Below are 26143 nucleotides of genomic sequence, written 5' to 3'. Positions count from 1 at the left end.
ACCGTAGTAATAATTGCTAAGCATACTTACGCCCTGACGTGTAAAGATATCTCGTGATTATTCAATGTCACAGTGTGGATTTAGCTTTAAGCAGCGAATAAATAATCACTTTTTAGAAACTTAAATGGAGTGGATTTCGCTACGACAATATTTACATATTTACAGACAACTCTATCATCGTCACGCTCTTCTCATTTCGCTTCATCTAACGCAAAATAAACTTATAATTTAATATATGAGCCTTAATTTTTGCATATTAACTTTAGTATTTATTTATAGTCACTACAATCATCCTTTACATTTTTTCATCCGCCTTCCATTCAACACTTTCTATAATTCATTATGTTCCTCATATTTACAAAGTTTCTTATAAAACAAGCGTAATCATTTAATTTTGATTTTGTATGTAAATTTTGAAATGTAACTTAAATTAGATATCTCTAATTCATACAACTCGGAATATTTTGTGCTTCTTCTAAATTCGAATTTTGCACAGACATCCACGCACACTCTCACGATCGTTGCATCCGAAAACTAGTTAGAAATTAAGAGATTAAATCAAACGCTTGAGATTAGAATCGATCAAAGTTTCGTTTCGTTTCTCGGCGAACACATTTATGGACCAAGCGTACAGGTATAGGCACTAAATCCATGTGCCAAGAGGGCAGAAGCAAAAACGGTAACAGCCCTCCTCCTCCTCGGCCAGACTAATAGTTTCAATCTTAGCGTCAGCTTCCTACAGGTCCGCACGACATTTGCAAATTAGAATAAGGTCTGGCACGCAAAGCGGGAGGGATCGGTTCCGTGTGTGCACGCGTGCTAGGAACGAAGTGCATGGCTCGTGTATGAGCCGATGAGCCGTAAGAGGTGGCTGCTTCCGTTCGGAGGCAACTGCTCTTAACATAAACGCGCTGCATCATTACGGGACGGTGCGCCCGCGGCGCTCTTTGTACCGGGCGTAATTTCATTGCTATCGGCGTGCATTCGCTCGTGCAGGAGAGCGCGGCTCAAATCCGATACGCCGACGCTGGAAATCTTTGCCTCGTCGTTATTAGCCCGCGACAGGGATTAGTCGAGCACAGGGTTCGAGCAAGTTCAGTAAAATTTAATTGATGAAAGAATATTATTAAGGGAAATGCAAAATATTTGGATATAAAAATATCTTGGTACGATCTTACTTTTTTATGCTTTCGGTGTTTTCGATGATCAATTTTTAGTCTTAATATTATATATATATATGTATACGTATGTGGAAATCAGCAGGGTATAACGCATCGACCATTCAGTTGAGGACTCGGTTAATTAATAAAGTGGAGGAAATAGTATTATATTCCACTTAAGGAAAATATTTATTTCCATATCAAATCGTATATAATTTTATAACCTTACCTCTATTAAATTTTCTAGTAAACCTAGAAAATAGCTTAATGCATGGCGTGTATGAGTTTTTTGTCGATTACTTTTAACGACAGCTTTTTTTAGAGATGTATATCCATGATCTTTGAACGATCCGTTGGTATAAATAAATAGGATATTAAACGTATAACAAATAAATATATATATACACGGATGCAAAAGCGGACAGCGGGCAGGTTATATTGCATAAGCATCCGTGTTCGAGTATCGACACTGCTGCCCCATTTTTTTCCTTCCGCTCCGTTGAGCCCGGCGTTATGACACCCGCCATTAATGACCGCTAACAATCCGGACATTGGATTTAATGGCAACGAGCGCTAGGGCGACTTATGATGGCGAACGAGCGCGCGTACGATAATTTAGTGGATCGTTAAGCTCGTACGTTTCTCAATGCTAGTTTATGAACGTCCACTAAAACGCTTCGAAATCGATTTCTCCGTTGGAACGAGTAACCTGTCGAAATGTGTATTACCGGTAGCCAATGTTCATTTATCAATGATTTCCTCTTAACTATTCTATCACGTGCAACGACTTCTCTGATGATTTCAAAAATATATATTCGTCGAAATTGCTGTATATAATAATCCACGGTTTATTATTAGTATCTAAATTTTCTAAATCTAAATTTTTAAAATCTCGAACAAATAATACCCTTATCTCCGCTTATTTAATACATCGACAATCTCCGTCTCGTACCATCCAATCATCCAATTTCATTGTTCGTGATGAAGAGAGGGAGGGGAATTGCGGCGAAATTCGAGGAGCAAGAAGGAGACGTTTATTTCGCAGAGGGGAGGGAGTGCAAAGTAGAGACAAACGGTCGCACGAGGGAGGAAAAACACAGGGCGATGGGGAGGGGAGACAGGGCGAAAAAGTCGGGGAAGTTCTTTTGATTAATAGCATATATAGTCTCTCTCGAGAGAAAGAGAGAGAGAGGGAGAGAGATTCGTGCTTTCGGTTATTGAAATGGAGAGAGGGTAGTTGGGTGGTGGTCTGGTAGTGGGTGGATTGGGTCGGTTGGTTGGATGGTTGGTCGGGCGAGCGAGCGAGCGAGCAAGAGCGGCCCCTTGTGAAAGTTCCCTTTACCTTGATGACAAAGAACCGGGCGAACCGAACCTCACTCAATGGAACGGACGAATGGTTATGGAAACAGCATTTAATTTGCATAGAAGGAGCCTCTTTGTCGACTCTGGCTGAGAGTGCCTCCTCGCTCGCTCGTTCCCTCTCTTTTCCGCGTTTCTTCGTGCGCGTGCAGCCCTCTCTGCTCGTCCGCAGCCGGCGCGGCAACAGCAGCTCGCGGTCCTCTCCTTCCACCCGCCGTTCAAAAGAGCATTGTCCTTTATCTATCGATTCGATCGTATATTTTATTCAGATTGCACGACGCTCGCGCAAAACGGCGAATCTCTTTATGATTGCCAATCGCCGACTATTGTCACCGGATGACAGGGCTTACGTAAGGGCGGCACAGGGCGAGCAAGGTTAATTAACGATCCAGCGATCTTACCGAGGCGACTTCCACTGTTATTTCGGCTCTTTGCCTTCCAAGGAAGGAACGACGTTCGATTTTATTCTCCTTCTTTCCTTTTTTTCCTCCTTTTTTTCCTTCTTTCGCTTTGTGTCGAGGAGGAAGAATGGAAGTCGCCCTCTTACTTTCACCCATCAAACGGATGAAAGATGGGGCGGCGAAATGAAAATTCCTGGCCGCGCGTACATACGCGATCTTCTCGGGTGTTAATTAATAAGATTGATCAACGAAGTATGAGCGTAAGAACAGGTTCCGATATGTAAGTGGCTGGCTTGTCGGATAGGATTGCCGTCTAAGAGATGTGTACGTATCTTCCTCGAGGTTGTTTGCCGGCAGAGAACAAGCCTCGAGCGTGCGCGTTTTCGAACGAATCGAAAACGAGTTTGAAACGATTCGACGTGTCGAAACGTGTGAACGTTGATAGACAGTTGACACTGGTGGATATATTAGACGGTGATTTATCTCGCGTCGAAATAAAATCGTCGAACGGAGTTGTCGTTGAAATTTTATTTAATTATTGGCGCGAGTGAAATATATGCGAAAATATTCGAAAAGAAAATGGTTTCGATAATAAGGATACGTAAGTGAGCTTTGCCATGTTTCAATCATTGGATCGTTAATTAACTCGCGCGCAACAAATTCTTTGGTAACTTGAAAGAATAAAAAAATATATATATATACATAGGAACATAGTGTTATGGGTAAATTAAATTACAAATAAGATTGCAGTAAATTTTACCTAATTATACCGGTTCTACGAATTCCTGTTCTGATAGTGCGAATAAAATGTTACGCTTTCTCAACTTGGAAAACAAAATGATACGTAATTCCATTGGAAAATTACATCTTTTGGGATCTCAAGAGTTAGTTAAATATGCCCGCATAATAAAATCAATTCTATTAAATTGTAGCCTCAACAGCTACAACAGGTTGAATAATTATATTTTAAACGCGTACCTATTACAGCTACTATTTTTAGACTATAATTTAAAATATATTTAAACGCATGCTTTATAATAAATGGTGCTACTACACCATTCGTGTCGATTGAACGAATTTTCTAAATCATACGACGGGACGATTTTACCATCCTATACCATTACGCGATATTTATAATATCAAATTCACCGTTGATCATCGCGAAATCGTGCCGAGAAAAAGAGGCTTTCGACAAAGGCTCGACGCGGAACCACTCCTGCCTTTTCCTGGTCCTCGAGGATCGCTCTTTCCAACAGCAGTTCAAGCCCCGGTCAAAGGTGAATTTCCACAAAAGGTCCCTTCGATTCTCGCGTCCCTTTTATGCCCTCGAATCGATATCCTTTTCACGAAATAAAAAAAAAGAGAGAAAGGGGGAGGAAAAGCACGGAAGGGAGAGAAGGAGGGGAGGGAAGAGAGAGAACAAGAAAGGAGAAGAAATGATCCAGAAATGGCATGGTCAATTCGCGAGGAGCGTGAAAGCCTAGGTTGTTCCACGAGAACGAGAAGATATTCTCCTTCTTTCCATGGAGAATCAACGATTGTTTGCGGAGGGTAATCAGGCGACATCAAACGAGCCGATCATCAAGTGGAATTGTTTACCTAGCTAGGAGTCCCCCGGGGTGCGCGGCGTCCTGGGTGGCCCGGGGTCCACCCCCTCCCTTTGTCACAACAATAATGTTAATTTAACCCCACCACGCCCCTCCCCACCCCCGTCCCTGCTTCTTCTGTCCGCTTCTGTATATACTCGGCGGCGACAATTTGCCGAGCACACAAAAAGAGTTGACAACTTGAAAGGGAAATCGAGCCTATTGACACAGGAAGGGCAACGATGGACTCGGCCCGCTCTCCATCCAGCATAATACGTCCCGTTCGACGATCCCCAAAACCCGCTCCCTGGTTTTTCGTTCGGTCCGCCGAGCATAACATTATCGCCGTGGATCCAGGCGAAATCACAGCCCGTGTCCGTCCACCTATCGCTACCCTCGTGTCCCCCTTTTCCCCTCCTTTCTTTTTTTCTTTCCTTCTCTCGCTCCTACCGCTCCTTCTTTTCGAAGGGTAATGGAACCATTGATTTTCCACCGTGCTTTCCTTCTCTCTTTCTCTGTGTCGAGCTCTTTTCACGTTCTTTGCGCAATTTTCTTCTATGCGTGTGTCCTTCGAACAGAGGGGGGCACGATTTGTGAATATTTCTCGCGCGAATAGGGAAATATAGCTTATATATTATATAATTTAAAGGGATAATCGTAGATGCCCTAGATATTAAATTCGCGATATTCAAACCTGGGAAAAGTATTATGCTTTTAGCCATTAACATTTATATCTTATTACACCGATGAAGATTATTTGTTTTTAAGAATCAGCCGATAAAAAGTTGATAGAATCATCCATCCAGGATATTTTAAAACTATCCTTAAATCCTTAATTTTAAAACTAACGCGAAAGAGAGACCAGAGGATCGAACAATCGGTTTACGAATTATTAACAATGCGAGTGACACGTGTACAACATGAATCATCTATGGATCCTTTTCCGGATCTTTTTCAGACAAATAACCTAAGTCATCGCGTTACAACAGCCTCCACTCTCCATCCGTTGCTCTCTTCTCCTCCTCCCCGCCTTCTTCCCTTCTTCGATTCCCCGACTTCTTCCTTCCCTTACTTTCTCACCCCTTTTTTTCGGCCCTCTTTTTTTATCGCGCACACCGTCCTCTCCGAAACCCGGAGCGAGAAATTGTATGGATCGGCGGCTCTCGAACGGTAGTATCAACAGGCTGCATCTAGAGGGCTGATCAATCAACCGGCCTCTTTTGTTCCATCGGGCTTTCTAAGCCTCCTTTATATCGTCACGTTACCACCGCTATGATCCCCGCATTCATTATGCCTCCCTCCACGCTCTCCCTGTCCCCTCTCCCTTCTATATCACCGGCTCGTCCGCTTTTTCCTTTCTTTCTTTCTTTCTTTCTTTTTTTTTACCCTCCTCTCTCCACCCCTCCTCCCCCTCCCCTCGTTCCGATCCATTAGGAAAGATTGCATTTTCTAATCCACCCCTTTGCATTATACGCCGGGCGCAAGGTGTTGCGCATTGTGCGGTTGACCCGGTTCACTGTTCTCTTGCGCGAACGGGAAATTAATGAGCGAGGCGAGGCGAGGCGAGGGAGAGGGTAGACGGATAAAGAGAGAGTGGGAGGGATTGATCAGCGTGAAAAGGAAGGGAAAGAGCGTGGCGCTTCTGCTCGTCCATTTGGAATTCCTGGGCCGGCGAGAAAGGAGAAGAACCGGAGACGTATAGTGCACGCCGCGTGTAACGATCCGGTTGCCCCGTCACGCGAGAAATTTACATGACGCTCCACGGTATTCCGCGTCAACTCGATCGAGTACATATACGTGTACGTAGGATGCGTGTATGCACGTGTAGGATGTTAATGTATTCGCGCGAATGAATCTATTCATTGTTGAGGTAAATAAAGGAAAAGTAAAAGAATGGTTAGGGAAAAATTCATTAAATAATCGTATTAGCAGGTAACGCTATTTTTGTGCTTGGCGAATAATGAAAAGTGTCCGCGCATCTCCATCTATTTTCTCGAGATTTCCTTTCGAATTAGCGGATCACGTTGAGAAAAATCTACGCGTAGTGTCTCGTGGCAACGAGCCGATAGGAATCTTATTTTTTCTTTTTAACCGATTTCAGCATCGAACACGAAACAACAGTTGGAGGGAACGAGGTTGAATTATCGGATCGAACAGAGAGGGAAGGGCAAAGGTAAGGTCGCGCTCGAATTACACGCTCAAACAAGTTGGTCGCGAAGCGCCTACCTACGCCCGTTTGCTTCTACGTCTGCGACGACGATGTTTGTACCTCCTCGGCTTTTCGTTTCGAAAAGAGAAAGAGGTAGAGAGAGCGAGAGGAAGGGAAAAGGAAAATGGTGGATGGATGGAAGGAGGAGAAGGAGAGAGAGAGACTGGCGTAGGTAACTACGGGTGATTCGGCGGCACGATACCAACCCCGGGTTTTCGAGCGAGAGGCGAGGTCCGTGAAGCGCGAGACACGGCCGGGATACGAGAAAGGGAGGGAGGGAGGAGAGAGCGCAGGGAAGAGAAGTCCTGTAACTCTGAAACAGAGTTAGCTGATGAGTCTGTGGGTGGCTGGCGTCGTTTGTCGGGGGGATAAAAGGACGGAGAGCGACACAGGGTGGAACGGAGGAGGAGGAGGAGGAGGAATAAGAGGGGAGGGGATGGGAACAGACCGAACAGGCGAAAGAAGGACAGTCAGCGAACAAGGGGCGCGTCGGTTGAAGTAAGAGAACACCACTTGCACATTCTATATAGATATTTTCATGGCCGCCTCTCTCTCTCTTTCTCTCGTGCCGTCTCTCCGACCAACCCCCGATCCAACCCCTCCTCCTCCTTTCTCCTCCCCTTCCTCGCTCCTTCAACCGCTCCCTTAGCGAGTTACCTCTTCGTTACCGTCTCTTTAGTATCACATGAACCAATAAACATCTTCTTTGATGTACAGCGCATTAATTAGTAAACGACAAAATTGTATTTAAACAATGGCGGAAGATTCGAAGCGAGCGGGAGAGCGGAACGAACGAGGAGAGGAAGAGAGAGAGAGAGCGAGGAGAAGGAGAAAAAGAGAGGCGCGGAAAAAGAGAGAGAGAGAGAGAGAAAAGGAAGAGAGGAGCAAAGTAAGCGAGTACAAACAAGCGACGGAAGGTTCGTCGTTACCGGCGAGGTCGTTCGGCACGATGATTCGCAGTAAGATCTTTGCGAGAACTGGAGTGCGCCCTGGGTTTAGGATAGGGGGAGGGAGGGTGGGAAGGAACGAGGAGCAAGGCACTGATAGATCTTGTTAAATTCACGAGTCCCGGCCTCTTGCCTCGTGCTCGAATAATTGTTAACCGTAATGTTTCCTCCCTCCCTCTCTTGCGGATGTGGATGCTCGAATTAAAGACCCAAATCCTTCCCGTTTAACCGGATCTACGGTTCTAATTAGTCGCTTCTGCCCGCAAAAATTACTTAATTTCCCTCCCCCCCCGATCGAATTGACCTATATATACGATACGTGAGCTCCTCTTTGTCTTGAAAAATCGATTCAACGTCGTTTGAACAGGGAGGGGGGAGTTTTTCGCTCGGCAGAATTTTCAATTAATATTAATGAAATTCAAGGGAAAATTCGAACACTTTCGTTTCGAACGAACGATCGAACGTTCTATTTCGATTTGCAATCCTCCGCGTTCCAATTTTTTTATTTTATTCATCTTTCTTTTCTTTTCTTTTTTTTTTCTTCTTTGAATTTTTCTCTTCCTCGGAGAGAAGAGAACGTAACCTTCACCCCTCTCCTCCTATTTCATCGCCATCGTTAAGATTCGACGGGTCGCCCTTTGAACCGAAACCTCGCTTTGACCGCCGTCAGCCCCGGCGAAAGACGGGCAAAGCTCCCGCGGAAAGGATATATAATCGGGAACAGTCCTCGAACCATGTCGAATAATAAACGGAAGGATGGCGATTCGCCGAGGGGTGTGTCCCGCGCGACGATTCATTTATAAATAGCGGACGATCCGGAGTGAGAGAGAGAGGGGGAGGGGGAGGGAGGGAGGGAGAGAGAGGCGAGCGCTGATTGCGAACATCCCACGTCTATTTGTACAGCTTAACCGAAGCGAAACACAGGCCGAATATCCCTTTAAAGGATTACATCTGTATGGCGCTTAGTAACGGGCGCATCCGATTCATTTATATCTGTCAGGGGATAAGGGGGGAGGGGGCTATTTAAATCAATCAAACGCGGCTGCGTATCCGCAGGTATTAATCGACAATGTGCAACGGGAGCAGAATTGTGCTGAATCGTGGCCGGGTGGGTGGGTGAAAGACCAGGAAGATCCTCCAGGAAGGGAGGAGGAATCTTAGTTTCGAGATATTTCTCTCGGTCGGATCGGTGAAATTTATACATGGTCTTCTAGGCTGGTTTGAAAGTTCGTGTTTGGATGGGAATTGGGATGAATGGAAACGGGTGATATGAATTGATTGTCGTAAATAAAACTGAGATTCAAGTGATTTTTAATTGCGAATAATGGAGGAAAAAAAAAGAGAGAATTCTCGAATATATAATAAATATAAAGAAAGTAAATATTAGACGTGTTTGTCTATAATCTTAAACGGATATGCGTGTATTAAATTATGAAAATTTTGTTATAATAACGTGAAATATTCGCCGTGACTGATTAGCATATTGAAAAAATGATATTTTACGTGGAATGTTTCTATTAAAGGTTGATCAAGCAGTCTGTAATTAAAATTAATGGGCAATAATTTTTCCGGCGGGGAACGTAAATATATAGAAATGTCAAGTCTGTCATTCAGACTGGCATTCACACAGCAAGAAGGCAGCATCTTTTTTTCGCCTTATTTATGTTCCCATCGCGGAACTTTACATTTCATTTAAGACTATTCACTTGCTTTTTCCATCATTCATATCTTGCTATATTTGTTAAGTAATTACCGTTATTATCAATCGTAAATAAACTACATTTTCTAAGTACGCTAAGAACAAGTACGCAGAAATTTATAACGTTTGGTTATTACCCGTTATATTTCCATATATCCGCTCAATGCTCAATATTTTTATACGAATTATTACCATCCTTATTGTATTGCTACCATTATCTTGTTCCTTTTCCTTCTTATCCGTTAACATTTTTCAAACAAAATATACACACACAAAAAAAAGAAAAAACCTTGCAAATAAAGATCACTCGATAATTCCTAATTTCCTAATTAATGTATATCGTAAAACTGTAACCACAACTCAAACATTTAATTCGACGCAACCAAACCCGAACGAGTCTCAACCCCCCTCTCCTCTCGCCTCCCCCTTCCACGAACTCGAAACGTTTATCGATGTGTTCTCGACGTGGAATCGGCGAACGATATCAATTAGCCCGTAGGAATTCGGCTGGTTTTGCGAAACTTGCGGGATCTTTCTTCGCTCGAGACACTTCTCGAACGCGAGAATCTCTCATCCCCCCTTGTCGCTCTCGTAACCACGCGCGCGCCGCCTTATATAGATCGCCTCACCCCCAACCCGATCCGCTCTCTCTATTCCGCGGCGAAACACGGCTATCGGGGATTTCGCCTTCCCGATATGTATACACGTAGATTGCAGAAACTCGGAGAAACTTATGCGGGAAGAGAGAGGGAGGGAGAGAGAGAGAGAGAGCGATCGTTACCCAGGAGGCACACCAGGGGAACGGAAGCCCGTAATCCCGGGGCACGGGGCGCGCGCGGCTGTTTGTTCTATACGTAAGATCCGCGCGGCGCGCTCTCTCTGTGTGTATCTTGGCCCGCCGATATCTCCTCCTCAGTCAGCCAGGAATATTTAGTCAGATGAGGAGACTCGAACAAACGCCTCTAAGGCTTTCTATTAAGACGACTCTTTGATGTGAGCTACCGTGTACCTGCCTCCTCCCTCCTCCCTTTCTCTGTCTCTTTCGCCGGGATCTCTTCCTCCCCTCCTTTCCCATCGAGGCACACGTAACCCCTCGAAAGGGGTTCTTCTCTCTTTCTCCTTCCGACTTCCCGGTCGTAGGTCCGTCCTCTTTTGCTATTTGTTTCAGGTAATTCGGTAACTCGCGAAGCCAACGGGGGCCCCTTCGTGTCCTAAAACTTTCTTCCTTTTTTTCATCCCTTTAGTCCTTTCCTCCTCTTTTCTCGCATTAATTCTTGCTCTCTTTTTTCCCCACAAATGTTATATAAAAAGTTCGATATAGAAGGGTTTGACGAAAATTGAAACGGAATTTGGGAAAGGATCTCTAATCTTCTTTAACGTTGAAATAGATATATAGACGCACGTATCGAGATATAAAAATCTCGTTACATGAGGCGGCTACATAAAAAAGAAAAAAGTATATATATATATATATGTAAAAGCGAGCGATGTCATCAGCGTGTTTACAACTCGTGACTGAATCCCCGCGATTTCAACAACCGTTAAATCAACCAGGTTGCCTGCCGCGCCACCTTTCAACCGCGCGCGCAAAAAACTAACGGAGACACCATTAAACGTCACCTCGTGATTCCACCCTCACATTCGAACTCATCCGACCGATAATCGGGATTCTAATGAGAACATTAATTTTTCACGTAAATCGGACCCTTCGTCCTCTCTCTCTCTCTCTTTTTCCTCTCCCATTCCTTTCGCGAGCGAGTGAAAAGAGACGCGATACGGTGAAAACTTGGCCGCCAGAGGGCAGGCCATCAGCTCGTGCTCGACCACCGGCAGCCACTTTAGATTCCGGCCGAGCAACGACGTCTTAATAAGTGCGGTTACTCCGCTACTTTCCTCGAGGAATGATTTTTCCTAGGGTCTTGCGGTGGCTCGTATATTGCTGCGCGCATCTAAACGAGACGAGGAGGCGAGGGCATGCACGCGTATCGTAGCAACTTCGCGAGCATTGTGGTTCGTTGAAATGGCTTTTGTGGCCTGGCGGCGCATACCAACCGGTGCCATGCCATTTTCCATCAACCGAACTCTGTTAACACATTGACGCATACCGTCTGTTTGCTACCCAGCGTAACTGCCTTTTTCCCTCTCCCCCCCTCTCTCACATTCCGTGAATTCGTATCCCGCGGAATGCAGCGAGGTTCGAACGCGGATCTCGAACACAGGCAGCATCTCGATCTCAGCGTAAGATTCGATGCGGGTTTCAGATGTTTCAACGCTTTGTTTGCTCGTGGAAAACGAGTAACGGTGGTTCTTCGACTCGATCCGCGAGTCGAGAGTTATTCGACGCGGAGGATTGATATTGGAATCGAGGTATTTGCCAGTTTTCTCCATTGGGAATTTTTTATCGTTACTCGAAATATTTTCGACGATATGCACGCAACAGCATTTTAGATATCTCGACGTACACGCAGGGGTGAAAGGATTACAGGCACGGCGATTTTCCGCCGTTCACGAGTGTTGCATAATTCCGTTATCAAAGGAGCAAACAACAAGAGGATCGTAACTCTGTCACGCTCCATTGATAAATTTAATCCCCCTTAATCCCCGGATAAACAACAAGCGTAAAACGCAAACGTATACGTGCATTCATCGTCGTTGGAACAAATCGAACTTCGTCCCATTCGCAGCCACGTCAATCTTAAAACCCTATTTACACCTCCGTGCTCACCCACATCCCGCGATTATCCCCTCGGCTCCTCCGCTCGAGTAGGTGACGGGTTCCTGCGTGCCTGGTACACGTTGATACCTCGCGAATTCCACGCGGAGACGAAGCGTGTTCACGACGCGTGAGCAGCAGGTACGTTAACCGTACGGAACGAAGGGGGAGGGAGGGGGCAAGTGAACGAAACACGAACCAGAAAAACAGGTAGATCGGTACGGACACGCGACCGATTCTGAAATTTGTGGATGTGTTGGCGTAATCGATTGTCGGTGTTGGGTTGGTAAATGGAACGCCGTGGATCGGGTTTCGTCAACTGGATTAACTTCGACGAACGATCCGGTTGTAACGGCGAGGAGCGGATCGTGGCTCCGTTTCGCGATCCTAACGATCTCCCTTTCTTTACGATCTCCCTTGCCTTCGCTCGAGCAGGTGGAAACAATTCGACTTACGCTGCCTCTCTCGTCTGGAACCAGTAACCGAGGCGTTAATCGCAAGGTGTTTAGCTTTTAATTAATAGTGGAAATTGCGTGGAACGGTGGAATGTCGTTTCCTTAGTTTCATACCGGCTACCGGTATTGTAATGGATTTTATTTTCCAATCATATAATTGAGGGTGCGAATGATTCGTTTCCTTTCTCTCTCTCTCTCTCTCTCTCTCCCTAATATTCAACATTTTCGTTTCTTCGCGATAAGATTATTAGTTCGAATGCAGTTCGATAAACTTGAGAAACGTTAGCCGATATAATTAAATATTTATTTGCAAATTTTCAATCAGCGTTGAATGGAATGTGACAATCCAAAGATACCATTTTCGTTGTGAAATCATAAAAGAGAAAGAGAAGTATCATTGAAAATATAACGGTATCTTGATCATTCGGTAAAACGTAAAATCGCAGGAAAGGTACATTTCCATTCACGGGTTGGCATCCCATTGTTCCTTTTCAATCCAAATCCGAATGTACAGCAATGTATCGCTGCCGAGGATCGTGTACCGCCATTCGTCGACAATTAACCATTCAGTCAACCAAGTACTCGCGATAACCCTTGACAACGTTTCCGACGAAGGGCATCCGGTGATCTCCGGCACGTGGATAGCCAAGCCGTTACGCAACTCGTATTCTACCGTGGCCATCTGACACGCGGTCGTGAGTGAATCGGAAAATAAAGAACGCGCGCCACTTGTGCTATTAATCTTCTCCTCAGGGAGAGCCTCACTTTCCATTCGTGAGATACAAATTATCGTGTGATCTCTTTTTCCTCCTGTAATTCGGCAATTATAGGATAATCCAGATGGGACATTCGATAAATTGTTATAAATTGAGCATGTTAGTAGATTCCTCGAGTGTCTGTACACAACAATTACTCTTTATAATTTGAAAGAGTGTATCCATTTTTAGGATTACGATTGATTTATCACGTTGGCATCGCAATATGAGAAATTCTCATAGAAAGGACGAGCGCTTGCAAATCCAGCTTGCGTTGGTTGGAACACGGATGGACGCGGAACATCGTGATCTCGTTCGAGTCTCGAAGCGAGAGTATCGCTTGGGGCGCTGCCGGATACTCGAGCGAGTAGGCTAACTACGATAGAAAGTAGGTCCCTCCTTTACTCAAACCAACTGTTCCCCGATGTTTTACCCGTGTACTCATTGACTTACATGAGATATACGTACGTGGATGTTGCTCAAAAATCTTGAGTAATAGGAAAGAATTGTAAATACAACATTCTAGCTTCACCGATTTTAAGATTTCAATAAAATTCTGACTTCTGGTTGAAACACGCAAGTGCGTTAATCCTTTTGCAGGATAAAAGAATCAAAATTAAAATACCAAGATTTTTCTTTACCCAAATCTCCAATTTATAATTTTACTTCATCGTGCGAAAACATTCTTAAAATTCCCCAACCAGACACCCGGCGATTTGAAATTAAATTCAAGCGAGTAGTAATTTTCTATTTCCGTTGTTCTTTCCGATCACATTCCATAACATAACGTTTGCGGGATTGAAAGGACACGGCGCATACGGGCTCGATTAAATCGAGCTCGAGAATAGGATGTCTAATGAGGGTTTGCGTAACGCGAGAATGGCCTCTCTCTCTGGAAACTGCAACCCCGTTACGGTAGAACCGCGTAACGTCGCCGGCTGCAAACGCCGTTTCTTGCCGCCATTCGCAACTTCCACGATTCGGAAGACGTCCTCTCCTTTCCCGACAGACTTTCCGCGTAACAAGGCGCGGGCGCTCGCCTGTCCTTATGCTCGGTCGATGCTCGTTTCTCCACGTTTTCGGAACCGATTCGAATACCCATTTACGTTCTGCCTTTAAATGTAAGTAAATCGTTTCCATCCGCGAATCGAGAGGGTAATTTTTTTTCCTCTATTATTTCTTACTCGTTTATATGGTAATTCAAGAGTTTGTGGAGAAATAGCTCCATTTTTGTACTGATTAGTATTTTTTTTTTTCGTGAACAGTTTGATTTTTATAAGGAGTCATTTGTGTCAGTGTTTTTTTCTTTACATAAATAATAAGTCTCGGATTAGAATTAATGGTGATACTTTTGTTCTCAAATTGTATCAATTTGAAATTCACGAATAGTTTTTTAACCTCTTTGAAAAGGTTAGCTCGTTCGAAACGTTTTAGGAATCTCTCGATCCAGATCCAGAGGCGCGGCTGCGATCCAAGAACGGGGTACAATTAAACGCCGCAAAAGGTTAATTTCCCGTTCGGCCCAGCATCAACTATCGTGACACACCGCCTCCATATTTAGATTCATTGCGCAACAAGAGCCCCATTTTTTCCCCCCTCTCGTTAATAACGAACACAAATCCGATGTTATCACGGTCACTTCGATCGTTAGTCAGGCCTAATGAAATTAGCTGTTCATTCCGCTCGGTGGTTAAATATCTGACAGGTATTATTAAATAGAAATAAATAATTTTTCTTGTTACGCGAAACACGACATACCAATTAACGCGTTGCTTTGCCGCGTGTGAAAAACCGACAGTTTAATATCTACCTACGCTTTGTTCGTTAAATTATCCAACGCATAAATTTATTTATTATATACAGGTAGATGAATCGAGCGTACAGCGCGTAAGTATGCCGCATACCCGAGATAAGGTCATAATGATAAATATCCATATAATTAAAAATCGTTGCTAATATTACTCGTATTGAAACAAAAATCATCTCCTACTTTTTTTTTTTATTGCAATAAAGATTACTTTCAGGGAGTTCCTTTCTCATAGATATTATTTTTGATTTTGAGAATTAATAATTAATTAATGAAAAATATGTTTTTGTGAATCTGTAAACGACTATCAACATTCATTACCAAGAAAATTCTACCGTTGATACGCGAAAAATAAAAAAATAGCGAATATGGCACGTTATTTTTGATTTTGAGAATTAATAATTAATGAAAAATCCAATTCCTGGAACTTGTAAACGATTATCAAAACTTTTCCCATTACCAAGAAAATTCTACCGTTGATACGCGAAAAATAAAAAAATAGCGAATATGGCACGTTATTTTTGATTTTGAGAATTAATAATTAATGAAAAATCCGTTTTCGAGAACTTATGGACAATTATCAAAACATTTTTCTATTATCAAAAAATTCCATTGTTAATAGAAAAAAATAAAATGGCAAATATGACACGGTACGATTTTTGATTTTGAGAATTAATAATTAATAAAAAAATCCGTTTTCGAAAACTTATGAACTTATGAACGACTATCAAAATTTTTCCCATTACCAAAATTCCATTGTTAATACGTAGAGAATAAAATGGCAAATATGACACGGTACGATTTTTGATTTTGAGAATTAATAATTAATAAAAAAATCCGTTTCCAGGAACTTGTAAACGATTATCAAAATTTTTTCCCATTACTACCAAGATAATTCCACGGTTGAAAAAAATGGCGAATATGACACGTTACATAAACGTGATTTTTTTTTGTATATACAGGGGGATGCGGGCCACGACATCTACAATAAGATATATTGAAACGTGATACGCCGTATCGTAAATATTCCGAGTGTGATTTAAACGAAAAGTCTGAGAAAGGAGAGAGAGAGAGAGGGAGAAAGAGAGGGGGGGATCCACGCCGTCGTACGTCACAACCATTTGTCTCCAGCGTCTCCAGGTATACACGAGCTTTCTATCTTGATTTCTATGCTCTCCCGGACAACGAGCCGCGGCACTCTTACAACGAAACACACGCCTCGTCGTGCCGCTCCACCCAGAAAAGGCCGCTTTGCGTGTCACGAAGTCGCGGGGTAATTTAATACGCGTGTAAATCTTCTCCCGGCCACGGCCAACCGCGTTCTTTACATCGGGGGAAAAATATATCGCTATCGTTTCGAATCGGAAGAGCCGCTGCTTTCCCAGCGAACGTTTTTCGAAAAACGCCTCTCGTTTCTGCGCCGAGTCGCCATTTTTTTTTGTATACCTGCTGCGATCCGGTGTAGAGTTGGAAAAGTAACTGTAAAAAAATTAAAAATTTCGAGTAAGCTTATAGTATAGTAAAATGAACATCGAATAACATTTACAGTTTTGATCCGCTTTTCACACTCGCCCGTTTCACATTACGATCGGTCAATAAATTATCCAAATGACTATTAAATTTCACTTTATCTAACTTCGGACGAGAAAATCAGTCGCGTTCTTTTTTGAATGAGAGTGAGAATTTTGGAAGCTCGAGTTATTATTTTATTATATGAAGAAACATCTAACCTGCTTCGTCGAGTTCGAGGCAAACTCAAGTTTACCTCGCTTCTTGCCATCTTTTCCACTTCGCGACGATATTACTCTTACAATAGCTTGTCTGATCAAATAATCGTATCTCGCCAAACGTGTAAAGGAAATATTTCAATTCGATAGAAACAGTTCGCGCACAATGGCTGCTGTTCCGAACGGAAGAACAATTATTATATTTCGAAATCGAGCGAAACACAATTCCGCATGGCTGTATGATCTGTGCGCAACTGTGTACAACACTCGTTTGACATAACTCGCATAGAGGGTATATATGGGCATCCTTGGTTCACCAGAGTGCCTCCTAGAAAACAAACACGCGATCCTCGTTTGTATATATTCAGCCGGGTTCGAGGCCGGCCGAGCCACATCAAATATCCATAGAAAAAGTAGGCAGGCACTGTTTAAACGTGCCACAAAGCAAACTAAATAATGTTAAATAGCGGGGCGTCGCGGCCTCTGGCTCACTGGTTTGTTTGTTATAACATTTACTTTGCTGCGCCACTGTTAGAGCAGCGCCTTTACGGCCCGACCGTACAAATGTGTCTGCCAGATATCCTTTCGCGCTCTCTTACGAGTCCTTCCTTCCTCTTCCAACTGTTTTTCCGACGTTTCTTCCACGAAGCGTTGTCATTCGCCGTTTTCGCTTTCCTCGAGCGAGGAAATTCGACGAGAAGTGCTCGGTTCGATAATATCGGACTTATAAGTGCGACGATTTTGCCGAGAATTATCCTATCTTTTACCGTTCTTCTTCGTTCGTATTCCAGATCGAGGGAAAAAATTGGAATTATTTGGATTGAAATTGAATCTGCGAGATACGTATCTTTCTTGAGTTTTTCCTTTCTTTTTATTCCAACGAACAATTAGAATTCCACGATGTTCGTGGTTTCCTTTTAAACAAGAGATCCCAAATTGTCGATTAACGTAAGCACGTTTACACAACTGCACAATTCAACTGTTCTGAATCTAACGGCGGGACGGTTTACATAACCGTTACATACAGGCCTAATGTCGCCAAGTCGGAAACGCGTTATGCTAACTATACAGCAATTAAATACGAAACAACCAAGGGGGTTCAGAGAATGCAGCTTCATTAGCGAAGAAATACGGTATTGGCGAGTCAACAATTAAGAGATATTAAAAACCGGAAATGTACTTAATCCCTTAAGCAGAAGAAAATGATTCTGTAAACATTCTTCTAAATTGATAATGAGATCGAAACACGTGTTCGTCGAGTAACGAGGCATGCAATTACCATTATTAATTTTAAAATCGAATTGCATTATTAATTTCGATCGAGAATTGGCGAATAGCTAAAAATCTTCCCTGTCGTCGTTCTATAAATTTATCAAAAACGAGAACTTGAAGTCTGATTGAATTCGTGCACGCCATTTTTGTGGAAAAAATTTGATCCAAATTTGCCGAATTAATTTAATCGAAGAAATGGGATGTTGAGAAATTCGTTGGAAATGGACGAGTTGGAAAGCGACGTCTGATTTTCTGCTCGGGATCGGGTTGAGCACGAGGCCGGGCCGGGTTTCTCGAAGATCGAGCCTTATAAGCACGTTATCACGAGATGTAGGAAGCAAGTGGAAGCAAAGAAACGTATAAGGCCGTGGCGAGTCCACGGTGATGCAATGTTCGCCCCGTTGCATGTGAATCCTTGTGTATACGAGCGTTCGAGGGAACACGTTTCGCGCGACAAAACGAACTTAAAACTTTTTATGTCTCTCTCTCTCTCTCTCTCTCTCTTTCTCTGTCTGGAATGGTATTCAAGACGACAGAAGATTGGCCGTTTGATCGTTGAGAGCCGTTCTCGAACCCGCGATACCACCACCACGACTGTGTGCCAAGTTATTCGACGCTTCCTTAATGAACCGCGTAAATCATATAAATCACGGGAAACGCGCGAATCAATTATGGCTTTTTTTCCATCGTATACCCGATTTAATGAACCCTTTCTCCGTTGGCTGTCGCGTAAGTTTCCAGTCGATATATCATTTCCAATGTAATTAATGCGGGGACACGAGGGGGGGAAGGAAACGAAAAATCGAGAAAAATCGAACCTGAACGAAGACGACGAAAGATTCGATCATTAGCGTTAATTTGTAACCGCTATTGATCCGATTATTAATTCTGAAACTCTGACTGCTAGTGAAATTCTGAAAGCTCTCGCTACGGTATAAACAAATTGCCTCGACCATCTGAAAATACTTCTCGAAACAAAGTGGTAAACAAAGGATCCGAAGCAACGGCTAGAGACCCGTCAACGTTCCAATCAATTACGATCTATTCTCGTTCCCACCGACCACGCGTAGTTTTCAAAACAAAAAGCCATCCTCCTCTTTCCCTCCCCAGGAGCGAGCGCCACTTACGAAACCTCGAGAAAAAAATACCTCGAGAAACGCATTTTAAATCTCTCACAGAGGAGGAAGAACGCGTCATCTGGAAGAAGAAGAAGAAGAAGAAGAAGAAGCAGCCAGATCCGATCGAGGAGGAATTCAGGTTTGGAAGATTGGAAAAGAGACGTGTCTGTTTCCTGTAAACTCGGACTGTTGGAACGGAGAGAAAGACAGAGAGAGAGAAAGAGAGAGAAAGCGCGCGCGTTCTTTCATCGTGTGTAGAAAGGAAAGACGGCGGAAGTGTTTGCGAGGCGCACGTGGGCGCGAAGAATGGAGAAAGAGGGGAGGGAGAGGGGTGCGTGGAGTGCATCACTCGTCGGCCGAATAGACGGCACATTTCGATGGCCGCCCCTGTTCCGCCGCGTTACAAAGCTGCGTGAAAATGTGCGGGGGTAAAGACGACCGCGGAAGGAATATCAATCAATCGTCGCCCCTTTACAAGCATCGCGGCTGGCTGCCACGGAACGTAAACCGGCCCGGTTTAAGAGAATCGTTGTGTAGTAAGTTGCGACCACATGGCTGCGTGCGTGCGTGTGTGCCGCGTGCGAGAACATCGTCTTTTGAAGTGGTACACGGGAGGAAAATAGGGAAGCACGATCGGTGTCGAATCGGCTGGAATATTATTGCGAGTTGGATAATCGAGAGAGTGTTGCGTTTGATCGAGTTGGATTGGGTGTCGCGGCGGTGTAATTGATCGTAAGAAAAATAAGATGATGCAAAATGCAACGTGGAAAAACGTGTTTCGCGTATTCGATTAAATTTACGCCGAGTTTATAACGTATAAAGTGTGATTCGTATCGTTTATTTACGTTCGAATTCGGTGTCACGCGCTCGGTGTTTCCATTCTGTTTTGTTTATTGCCCTTTCGAACCGCCGTACGACGCGATATAATAGAGCTCGCATTTAGTACAACGAAGGCATCGGCACGATCCACATCGATATAAGGTAACTCATTTCTATTTCCTTTATTCAATATATTCTTTTTTACTTATTTTTATCGATATTTTAATCAATAATTAATTTGTATTCTAATCTTTGTTTTAATCGAATCGTTTCGCAACGTAATTTATTAATACTTTATTAGTAATTTTTATTAATAATTTATTAGTAACAATGTAATTTATTAATAAGTTAACGTACGTGTTACGTGGATTGATAGATGGAGATATGGCGTAGTGAAAGAATTTAAAAATCAAAAATCAATCAAAAATAATACTTGAGAGTATATCCTTTCCAAAAGAATATAATATTTCGTGGCAGAAAATCGTTCGAGTCGTGAACATTTTTCGAATAAAATTCAAAATTGAAACGCTTCGCGATATATTCGTAGTGAGACGCAGAAGAATCGTGATCTCAAGGATATACTGCTTCGATTTCAAATGTGATTAACGGGAAGTCGTAACGTGCGTGTTATCGTTATCGTTTATTGATTCGGTCGATACAGTTTCCCTGGAATTAACGAGAATACATCGATGATCGCGATACAAGAGGCACGCAACGCGTACGTTAATAAGAAATCCTGTTTTACGATCGTCTCTTATTCTTTCTTTCTACCTCTTCCATCGCATCAATCTCGTCGTCCATCTTACTTGTTTACCTCTCTCTGGATATCCTGTATAAGGCGATTTGTTCTTACATCTTTCGCGAATCCAAGGATTAAAAAAGTTTTCTTTAATTCAGGATTCTGTATTAGCATTATTTTTCAATGTAAAATGAAGGCAAAAAGAATCGAGAATTCCTTTCGATCTTTTTTTCAAGTTAAACACGAAGAATAACAATGCTTGGAAAAAATATCAGGAATTTTCAAACGGGAAAAAATTACGAGCCAGGATAAGGAAATTTCTTGATCGCTCCCATTCCGAGAAATAAAATTTTCATTCATTTCATTCGTTTCCCAAGAAACATTTCGACAGTTCTTTCTCCTCTGTCATTAATCTATTAACCGGACGAGAAAATTATCTAAATTACGTTCGGAATTTATACGAACGCCACGAGACTGGGGGAAAAAATGAATTACAAACGTTTCTTTGCTTCGCATTTCTTTCCTCGTGTTTGGAACGGAATCTCGGAAAAACGAATCGCCACGTACGATTAATAATTGCGTAAGATTAATAATCTTTTTATCGATCTTGCTCGGTGTTGTCTCGAATAAGATTCGTAAATTTCTTTTCCAATGGTAAAATTTTTTTAAATTGTTTCAAATTTCTCCGCGTATTCGTTACTAGCATTATGCTTAAGAATTTACTTAATCGACTATCTGCAGTTTCTTACGTTTCAACTTGGAAGGGAATTCATTAATAATCGAAACGAAATAGATTTTAGAAAAAGCTTTTTTTTTCTTTGAACGTCCACTTTCACGTCATCTTCCGCCGTTTCAACGAATACAATTTCTCGAGTGCAGTTATTACATTACTATCTTGGTAAAAACGAATTACAGAGATCGGACAGGGGGAAGTAGATAATTAGTCATCGAGACATTTTATGACGTTCTATTACGTTTAACAAATGCGGAAGATATAAAAGAGGAGGCAACAGAGAGTCGTCGTGACGTTTCGGCTGATCGATTAACGCACTCTGCGAACTCGATTTCGCGTCTAATGAATCAACATCTCGTTTCAACGATTACGAGAAACCCCGATTAAAGTCGTTCGAACAGTTTGAACTTTAAATTAATGGATATAAAAATTCTTTTTTCTTTTTTTTCCTTTTTATGTATCTTTTTCGTATTAAAATTGACAAATGGTGGAGAAAGGGGGGGAAAATTAAATAGTATGATTATTAGTAAATCGTAAAATAACTCACCAGTAACTCGTATCCGACTTCGGATTTCCAGTTTTTCCCTGAAAAACTGAATTTAATACCTCTCCCACCGTTTAATTTATGAATATTTCTCTTATCTGTAGAAATTCTTTTTTCTAATAACTACCTCTTAAAACGCTTAATCCACTCGTCTCGATCAACGTAAGCTTGGCTCAATCGCCAAAAGATAAAGAAGAAGACTCTCCTCCCTAAATACTTCTCGTCGCATCGGCCAAAGTGTTTAAAACTCGAGTCATTTTAATGGTTGAATCGCGCAGAGAGCCGCATTCCGAGCATTATCGAGCCCGGTTAGGCACCGGCGCCTAACCGTGGATAACAGGTGGAAGAAAAATTTCGCACATAATAAAGCAAAGCTGTGCGCATACGATCCATAAGACGCGCGCATGTGCAAGAAACGGTCGACACAGCACGGATCGGCGCGGCTGTGGAACAGTTGGAAAAACCTGGATCCTTGGTCCATGCCCGCTCGAGCCATTGCCCCAACAATTATCTCTAATGGGCCACGATACTATAAATCGACATAGGCTTAGAGGCCGGCCCGATGAAATCGGTCGAACACACCGGGATGGCAGAAAATAGAAACCGTTCCAGGCCCGTGGTCTCCTCCATCCGGCTCCCGAGATGGAATCCATCAGGTTGTGCAAGTAGCGGCACCTGACTGCAATGCTGATGACTCGAGTGGACGAATGGTATGGTGCGCCGGAGAAAGAAAGGGCAGGGAGGGAGAGAGAGAGAGAGAGAGAGAGAGAGAGGTAATGGGGCAAGGGAGAGGCAGAAAGAGGGGAAAGAAAGAATTGGACGGACAGCCGGCCAAGATACGCGTGCGCGTGCGTGTGCGTGGCCACGTAACAGAGCAGAGAGATCTCTCTCTCTGCTTGCTTACGACTTATCCGCAGGCTAGATCGTGGCCAGATGAGGTTATGTCGCCACCGTGGCCCGCGAGCGCCATGCCTCCCCGTCCTCCAGCTTCCAGTTGGATTTTTAAGGAATTTAATTCGATACTTGTAGAGTATTGTAAACGAGGATGCGTGTCGCAAGAGTTTGATTAATAGATGTATCATGGAGATACGTGCGTAACGTTCAACATCTCTGAATATTCTTAATATCTCGTTCCGGTTAATAATAGTCGCGTCGAGACACGATATTCGAATTCGTTCTTGGAACAGAGAGATAGAGAGAGAGATAATATGTTGTTACGTTAAAATGGAGCTTCAGAAAATTTGTATCGCTTTATCCGTTTCGCAAAAATAAGTTGGAAGTCTAATCGTATTCCCATTGAACGTTTTCTGCATTCGCAGAAATTGATTCTTAAGAAATGACGAAACAAGCAGTGAAAGATGTTCGAGGGATAGATTGTGAACGTTTCTCGAGCGTTTAGAGTTTGCTTCATTAACGCTTCGTTATCGGGAGTAACGATCGTACGAATCGTCGGTTTCCTTCTGTCGATCAGCAAAGATACTATTGGAACGAAATTGGATTGCCGATACTTGGCCGTTAAAAAGATGGAACATTCTTTCCCACGTGAACTCGATCGATAGACTCCTTTCTTCCGTTCGAGAGGCGAAAAGAAGAAGGGACGAACAAAAGGAAAGAGAGCGGAAGAAAAAAGTGAAGTAAAAATAAAAATAAAAAAGTGCAATCAACCCATATAAAGATAAAAGACGCGGCCGACGTTCTTTCTGTCGCGCCGAAATACGTTCTTGCCAGTAATAACAGGCTACGTTTAACCGCAATTATTGCGGCCATTAAACTCACATTTATCTATAATCACCGTTTCCCGTCCAAACGAGTATCCTCCGTGGCAACAGGAACTTTCCTACGAAATACCATCGTCTATGAACGTTCACGCGAGCATACCAATACCCGTTACACCGTGTGTCTATACACACACGTATACACGCGCCTCATGAAATCGTATATACACCTGTATATACATCATCGTCCACGGGATTAAATACTAAACATTCCAGCCGACTGATTACTTTACAACCGCCAATAAAACAGCAACGATTACGCACTGTCACGATCAACGACAATGGACGACTCAATGGAGGGAACGGGGCTCCACGGATGAAGAGATCCGGCGATATGATCTCGCCAAGTTTCTCGGCGATCATAAACGCTCTCTGCCTATACGAACCTCATTTCTCTCCCCCCTCTCTCTCTCTCTCTCTTACTCTCCTCTCCATCGGTTTATCCGTTCGCGAAGCGAAGCGAGAGTGGTCGGTCGCCATAGCCGGGGCATCATAAGTCTCGCGCAATTATAGTTTCCGTATTTTCTTAAGCAGCCGGAGGATCGGCCGGTAATGAATCACGCGGACAGTATAATGCGTACATGCGCGCGCATTGTAATGCACGGTGTAAAAACCGCCACGCAGAAAGTGTACACGCGTGTACGGGGTTTAAGTTTTGCGGCCGTTGGCAATAAATAACGCGGTCGGCCGCCGAAGACGAACGGAGAACGGTTGAAAGGGCCAACGAGAGAGAGAGAGAGAGAGAGGGGAGGAGGAGTAAGAGATAGAAGGACGAAGAAATCGAGCGAAACTGGAGGCTGAGCAAGGAGGAGAAGGAAGGAGCGAAAAGGAAGAGAAAGAGGGCGATGCGTGGAACAGGAGCGGATAGGAAGAAGCTGGCCGAGCTGGCAGATGAAGAAGAGTTTTATTTGCGTATTTATATCACGCGTGGGGAGAGAGAGAAAGAGCGTTACGTTAAAAGCGAGCGTTATACAATGGATTTACCATTATCCGTCTCACCTTCTTCTAATATAATAATGGACGTACGTGTGCATATGCGAACGGCCACTCCTCTCTTCCCTCGTTGAAAGAGAGCCGCGTCGTTAGAGCGTGCGAGAATGCAGCGACGTCTTGTTTTCTCCGAGGCAATCTCTCGCTGATAAGTCGAAGCGGGAACGATGGATGAAACTAACGAAACTACCCATCCCATCTCGCGCGCTAGATGGAATCGTTTCCCCTCGGTTTCCAACTCGCCAGCTTCTCCCTGGCCGGCCGTTTACAAACGAATTGCTGCGTGAACGATTGCACGCAATTACTCTGCCCGACTCTGCCGCGACTCCACCATCCTTTATCCCTGATAAAGGAAAATCGGGAGGGAGCTGGCCTGGTCGGTATGCTAATACAGCAAGGGTACGCGGGAGGAGGAATTCGAAGCCCGTGTTCCGAATTACTTTCTCACTGTCATCGAGGCAAATTAGACGGCCATTAAGTCCGCTCGAGGGCCACCTCTATTCGTCTTTCTGGCGGGGGAGGGGGAGGGAGGGAGAAAAAATGCACGGTCCGCTGCTTGGGAGCCGAGCATTTGTCATCGTCCACTTCGAGCGCGTCCACGAAAGCTTACTTACGAACGGACCACCGAGCCAACGTGTCGCGTCGTCGTCGTTCGGTTAGATCGTGATTTCCGTTGCACTGTGCCGCTCCTCGGGTCATCAGTCACTTGTGAAATATCGCCGTCACTTTCGAGAGACGGACGCGTGGCTACCTGCGCTACCTTGGCCCCGCGTGGGACGATAGCCGGAAGAAGAATAGAATTCGATTGCTGGAAATGTAAACTGTCCGTCGAACGAGCTCGATTCGGTGTGGCCGATTTCACTTTTCACGAAACGGAAAAAGAAAGAAAAAAGTATTGCAGCGATGCATTAGAAAGCGGCGGGTAACCTGTAATCAAGACGTCTAGAATGCGGGAATATCGAGAGACGCGGGAAAAGTGTCGATGCGGATAGACTTAGCGGAAGGAATCGGTGGCTGGCAACCGATTATTATTAAATAGCCACCGTGATCGGTGGTTGGAGATAGCGACGTCTCGACTCGACCTCTCCTATCTACGTTTCTCTCCTGTTTCTTTTATTTCCATGGATCGGCGTGTGTCTCTCTCTTTCTCTTTTTCTCTCCGTGTTCTCTCAGCAATTTAAATTACGATACGTTCCACTCGTATCCATTCGGGACACAATGGCCGTTCGATTGCTTTCCACGAGTCACGCGTAACGATCTCTTCTATCGGATCGTCGAGCTCTCCCTACTGTCCGCTTTGTGCGCGTATTCCGCGAAACACGGTTGCCGATCGTC

The 26143-nt window shown here is 43.7% G+C and overlaps 1 long non-coding RNA gene across 3 annotated transcripts in view; it reads left to right on the top strand.

The window, feature by feature from the left end:
* The window catches only part of LOC107993812 (uncharacterized), a 112927-nt gene that overhangs the window by 26706 nt on the left and 60078 nt on the right, over positions 1-26143 (top strand). The window contains exon 1 of one of the 3 annotated variants that reach the window (XR_009830182.1): positions 18878-20189. The exons of 1 other annotated variant lie outside the window; for it this stretch is intronic. This is a non-coding gene — a long non-coding RNA (uncharacterized LOC107993812). Of the gene's footprint in view, positions 1-18877; positions 20190-26143 lie in introns of those variants that run through there. One more of the 3 variants, XR_009830180.1, reaches the window with a different exon arrangement.

The sequence above is a fragment of the Apis cerana genome, linkage group LG6 (genome assembly GCF_029169275.1).
Source record: "Apis cerana isolate GH-2021 linkage group LG6, AcerK_1.0, whole genome shotgun sequence".
NCBI classification, from domain to species: Eukaryota; Metazoa; Arthropoda; class Insecta; order Hymenoptera; family Apidae; genus Apis; species Apis cerana.
The sequence above is the reverse complement of the archived record's forward strand: the minus strand, read 5'-3'. Positions and strand labels throughout refer to the sequence as shown.